The 6000-nt window shown below is 58.3% G+C and overlaps 1 protein-coding gene across 2 annotated transcripts in view; it reads left to right on the top strand.

Annotated features, from left to right (window-relative positions):
- The first annotated feature begins 4158 nt into the window (after positions 1–4158).
- MAPK4 (mitogen-activated protein kinase 4) overlaps positions 4159–6000 on the top strand; it is a 45735-nt gene continuing 43893 nt past the window's right edge. For both annotated transcript variants that reach the window (XM_062615390.1, XM_062615389.1), the window contains exon 1: positions 4159–4178. The gene's annotated coding sequence lies outside the window, so the exon portion shown is untranslated. The remainder of the gene's footprint in view (positions 4179–6000) is intronic.

Here is a 6000-nt window from a genome sequence, read left to right as displayed (position 1 = left end):
TCTTTCATGGGTCCTTAGGTGCTCCCAAAGCCCACCAGTTGGTCTTAGCACCTCTGGAACTGTGGCCACTTTTACACTGCTTCTTCATTTTATCAACTTTGTTATGAGAAAAAGTCTATTCTCTACCTATTGTGTGTGGGTTGGTGAAAGCATCAACGATCCATCCCAAGGTGTGCTACTGCAGGTCACTAATGGACAGGGCAACCACATGACATGTTGTACCTTGTTCCAGGCGCTGATAAAACACTGGGAAGTGTCTCAAAAAGAAGGTATCAAAAAGGATGTGCTGAATGTTCCCTTTGGGAACACTGGTGCTGGGCTGACTCCTACCACTTCACTGATGACACAGGTGTCCAGGTCTGGCAGGACCTGAGCCTCATCCATGCTGTAAGCACTTGGAGCAGGTAATGATTTAACTTCCTAAATATGCTGGAGAAGTCCTGTAATGAGAGATGCAACAATATTATGCAGGACAAACATTTTGCAGTGGGTATAAGGGCATTGTTTTGCAGCTGGGGTTAAATCTACACACAGGGTATAAACCCTCAGTACAGTCTGAAAATCACCCCTGTGGGCCTCAGCTTGCTTGCCTGTCAAAGGGGTGAATTTTAGCCTCTAAATAAAATGCTGCTGCGGTTAGACAATTCAAATGCCCACTCTCTCTATGAACATATGAAGTGTCAGCAAAGGATAGAGCAGAGTAAAGCAGCCTCTTCCTAAAGGTGTCTGCCTAATAGCCCAAGCCTGCAGCAGGAAAGCCAAATCCCTGACTTCCAGGACTAATGCTTCACTATTCTGTGTTTGCCTTCTCTGTGCTTCTCACAGAGGAGAGGGAGAGAGCTTGGATTAAAATCCGCGTTATGGCAGGGTTAAAAAAGAGGTTCTTACAGCTCCCACTATTGGCACACGCTTCAAGCACCAGCACTGCCTGCTTTGATCGAGCGTGCTGGGTCCCTCCTCACCAATCATGGGAAATTAATGTAAACACTCAGGTTATGGAGAGCTTTGCTTCTCTTCTGCTTACAAAGAGACACAACTCCTCATGCATGAAGATGCAGCACAGGCCTGTGATTATCTATTCAGGCTCTACAGTGTTTAATTAAGTCCCTCATCATGTTACCATTCTGTCTCTCTTCATCCCACATGGAAACATGTTGTCTTGCACTCATCTCATGCTAGAGAGCAGGAGCACCTGTGTGTATATGCACGTGCCACAACAGCACCATTATGCACCCACAAGTGCCAAAACCCTGCAATTTATGGCGCGCAGTTTGAGTTGTGCCAACACCACATGCTTTAAGTATGCCATTTCCATTCATTACACGTGGCAGCTTGGTGGTCATGATGAGCTATTGCTGAGTTTAATCACTGCATTTGAACGGAGATACCCCTTTCTCTCATCAGCGTTCAGGACAGATTCTGCCAGGCTGTGGTGTTTGTTGCTGGAGTGGTGTGAGGGCTGCTGCACAATGCAAATGGAGTTTGTTTGTCACACAGCACTGCTCTGGCAACAGGGTCCTGGAGCCAAGGTCCTGTGAGGTGCTGAGCACTGCTGGGTTTTCTGAAATGCTCGTGCTATCCAGCCTCTACCAAACAAACCAGCCCTTTAAAAGAAAATATAATTTATTATGTGCATCGACATACACTTACTGCTTCATTGCAAGGACCATCGAGTCAGTGCCGAGGGTATCACCACATGGTTTACTGTAATAAAACCTTGAAGCAATATGCCAGTCAGTAGATGTTTGAGAACACCTTTGCCCAAGAACCCCCATTTTGCCCCAAGAAGCTCTTCCAAGAGCAAGGTCCTGCCCCTGGCTCAAGGCAATCCCCTGAACAAACACAGGCTGGGGGAGAGGGGATGGAGCAGCCCTGAGGAGAAGGACTTGGGGTGTTGGGTGAGGAGAAGCTCCCCATGACCTGGCTTCAGTGAGCGCTTGAGCCCAGAAACACACACACCACAACCCCCCCTCCCCCCCCCCCACACACCCCCAGAGCGTGAGCAGCAGCTCAGGGAGGGGATCCTGCCCCTCTGCTGCACTATGGAGAGACCCCCTCCTGCAGTCCTGATCCAGCTCTGGGGCAGCAGCACAAGAGGGACGTGGAGCTGTTGGAGCGAGGCCAGAGGAGGCCATGGAGATGCTGCGAGGGCTGGAGCAGCTCTGCTCTGGAGCCAGGCTGAGAGAGCTGGGCTGGGGCAGCCTGGAGGAGAGAAGGCTCCTGAAGGGGAGACCTGAGAGCAGCTCCAGTGCCTGAAGGGGCTGCAGGAAAGCTGGAGAGGGGCTTGGGACAAGGGCCTGTAGGGACAGGCCAAGGGGAATGGCTTTAAGCTGCCCGAGGGGAGACTGAGATGAGCTCTTAGGCAGAAGCTCTTTGCTGTGAGGGTGCTGAGGCGCTGGCACAGGGTGCCCAGAGAAGCTGTGGCTGCCCCATCCCTGGCAGGGGCCTGTTTAGTCTGGAGAAGAGCAGCCTGAGAGGGGATCTCACTGATACAGATCAATATCTCAAAGGTGGCACCAGGAGGATGGTGCCAGGCTCTTTCCAGTAGTGCCCAGTGAGAGGACAAGGAGCCATAAAGGAAAACACAAGAAGTTTCACCTCAACATGAGGAAGAACTCCTTTGCATCGAGCATATCAGAGCACTGGGACAGGGGCGTTATAGAGTCTCCCTCTCTGGAGACATTCAAACCTGCCTGGACACGCTCCTGTGTGACCTGCTCTGGGTGGCCCTGCCTTGGCAGGGGCAGGACTGGATGATCTCCAGAGGTCACTTCAACCCCAGCCATTCAGGGAACGCTGGCTTGGTGCAGGCCCACGTTAACACCAGCCAGCAGATATATGTGGGCTACTGCGGGGCGAAAGGGCAGAAACACAGCCAGGGTTGTGCTGGTTTTGGGAGGGAGAGGGCTCAACACCTCTGTGTGAACCAAATGCACTGGGATACCCTCCCCGGGGCTCCTCACAGGGACCGTGCCGGGGGTGGGGGGGATGCAGATGGTGACCAACCCCCTTAGGTGGCTCCTTATAGGGGTTATGGCGGATGTGGGTGTATATATAGGGGACTGATCGCCTCAGGAGGCTCCTCAGAGGGACTATGGCAGGGCGGGTACGGGGATCACAGACAAGATCCCCTCAGGCGGCTCCTCACAGTGGGAGGATGAGGGTGAAGGGACGATGGGTCCCTCAGGCGTCTCCTCACAGTGGGAGGAGGATGAGGGTGAAGGGACTGATGGGCCCCTCAGGCGGCTCCTCACAGCGGGAGGAGGATGAGGGTGAAGGGACGATGGGTCCCTCAGGCGGCTCCTCACAGCGGGAGGAGGATGAGGGTGAAGGGACTGATGGGCCCCTCAGGCGGCTCCTCACAGCGGGAGGAGGATGAGGGTGAAGGGACGATGGGTCCCTCAGGCGGCTCCTCACAGCGGGAGGAGGATGAGGGTGAAGGGACTGATGGGCCCCTCAGGCGGCTCCTCACAGCGGGAGGAGGATGAGGGTGAAGGGACGATGGGTCCCTCAGGCGGCTCCTCACAGCGGGAGGAGGATGAGGGTGAAGGGACTGATGGGCCCCTCAGGCGGCTCCTCACAGCGGGAGGAGGATGAGGATGAAGGGACGATGGGCCCCTCAGGCGGCTCCTCACAGCGGGAGGAGGATGAGGGTGGACTGATGGGCCCCTCAGGCGGCTCCTCACAGCGGGAGGAGGATGAGGGTGAAGGGACGATGGGCCCGTCAGGCGGCTCCCCATAGTGGGAGGAGGATGAGGGTGAAGGGACGATGGGTCCCTTCAGGGGTCTCCTCACAGTGGGAGGATGAGGGTGAAGGGACTGATGGGCCCCTCAGGCGGCTCCTCACAGGCACCATGGCGGGGAGGACGGGGTGCGCGGATGACACCCGATTCCCTCTGTCCCTCACAGGGACCATGGCGGGGCGGGGGTCACCGACCAGGTTCCCTCAGGGGGGCTCCTCACGGCGCGGACACGGGACCCGCCGGGGCCGCTCCCCGCGGGCAGGGTGAGGGGAGCCGGGTCCCCCCCTCCCCGCCGGTCCCTCCCCCGGCAGGTGGCTCCCGCGCGGCGGCGGCGGCCGGTGGGTGACGTCAGCGGCGGGGGCGGGCGCGCGGTGCCGGTGCGCCGGGCCGAGCGGAGCCGGGTCGAGACGAGCAGAGCGGAGCCGAGCGGAACCGGTGAGCGCGGTGCCCGCCCGCAGCACCCCTACGCTTGTCCGCGCCGCGCCGGTGCCGCGGGCTGAGCCCAGCGGGGGCCCCTCGGAGCGGGTCGCGGTGACCCGGGTTCGCTGTGCGGGGCCGGGCAGCGGGGGAGCCCGGCGGGACCTGCACTTGGTGGGGGGGGGAGCGGTCCCTGGACCCCCCGTCGGTGCCGGTGTCGGTGCCGGTGCCGGTGTCGGTGTGGCCTCGCCTTTCCCCGGGGCTCAGCGCCGGCCTGCCGGAGACCCCCTCCCTCTCCCCCCCCCCCCCCCCGCCTCCCCAACCTCCGTGGGCACGGTGCGCTTCGAGTCCGTGATGCGCCGGTTCGCCGCCCCGGAGGGGGAGCGGTGCACATGCATGTGGTTGTCTGCGGCTGTGTGCGTGCTTCGTGTGTGTGCACATACAGCCCCGTGTGCTCGCACACCGCCGAGCCGGTGGCACCGTGCCGGGCAGGTCCCGGCCCCTTCCCCATCACCGGGCAGGCTGCTTTCGCTCCCCTTCTCCTCGCCGGAACGAGACCTTCCCATCTGGGAGTGTGCGTTGGAGATGGCAGTCGGCCGCGGTCCGAGCGTCCATAGGACCGAACGTGCTCCATGCGTGCGGGTCTGGCGGCCGCTACGGGAAGAGGCTTCCCCCCAGGCGGGTGTAATGCGAGCGTCAGAAACGGCGGGGAGAAACCCCGACCCTCGTGTCCCAGCGGCTCTGACCCGTCCTGCAGCCCCGAGGTGGTGGGCTGGGGGAGAGGTGTCCCCCGGGTCCAGTGTGTGTGCAGAGCTCCGGCTGTTCTCAGTGGTGCAGGTGTTGGGGTGCCTCTGGTACCTGTCTGTGTGCTTGGGTGGAGAAGGTGATGTCCAGATGAGGCCACGGAGATGCTGCAAGGGCTGGAGCAGCTCTGCTCTGCTGCCAGGCTGAGAGAGCTGGGCTGGGTCAGCCTGGAGAAGAGAAGGCTCCTGAAGGGGAGACCTGAGAGCAGCTCCAGTGCCTAAAGGGGCTGCAGGAAAGCTGGAGAGGGGCTTGGGACAAGGGCCTGTAGGGACAGGCCAAGGGGAATGGCTTTAACCTGCCAGAGGGGAGACTGAGACGACCTCTTAGGCAGAAGCTCTTTGCTGTGAGGGTGCTGAGGCGCTGGCACAGGGTGCCCAGAGAAGCTGTGGCTGCCCCATCCCTGGCAGTGTTCAAGGGCAGGTTGGACACAGGGGCTTGGAGCAAGCTGCTCTAGTGGAAGGGGTCCCTGCCCGTGGCAGGGGTTGGAGCTGGATGAGCTTTAAGGTCCCTTCCAACAAACCATTCCATGATTCCACAATTACCTGGCCACACGAAATCACGATCTGTTGGACTGTAACTTCCACTGAGGTGATTTGGGTCTCTGTGCAATGTGCCACCAACCAGTCACCCATGAGTTACTGGGGTTTTTCTCTGTGTTACAGGTTTATAGTTAATAAAATCCTGCAAAGAATCACAGATGAGACTAAGCAGTAACAAAAATCCCTGAGGACCATGCTTGGGTACTGGCTTCCCTCTCTGGTCTTGCCCCACGAAGAGTGATGCTAAGGGCAGTGTCAGCACATACCTAATGTGTGTGGAGATGGTTACACCTGGTGTGAGATTCGTCCTCAAAACATTATGCACTTTGAAGAAACGGGGACAAACTCTGTGTTGAGGCTCTTGCATCATGCAGCCCTCTGTTAGCTGTCACAAGAAGAAAGTGTTTTAAATAGATCTAATTCCAGGAAACTCAGCAGGCTGATTGGAATTGCATTTTTAGTCTCCAGTTTGTGTATGTACCTGAGATTTCTGTCCC

Source organism: Pezoporus occidentalis, unplaced genomic scaffold, assembly GCF_034315485.1.
Source record: "Pezoporus occidentalis ecotype Australia unplaced genomic scaffold, CSIRO_AGI_Poc_V1 ctg180, whole genome shotgun sequence".
NCBI classification, from domain to species: domain Eukaryota; kingdom Metazoa; phylum Chordata; class Aves; order Psittaciformes; family Psittacidae; genus Pezoporus; species Pezoporus occidentalis.
The sequence above is the reverse complement of the archived record's forward strand: the minus strand, read 5'-3'. Positions and strand labels throughout refer to the sequence as shown.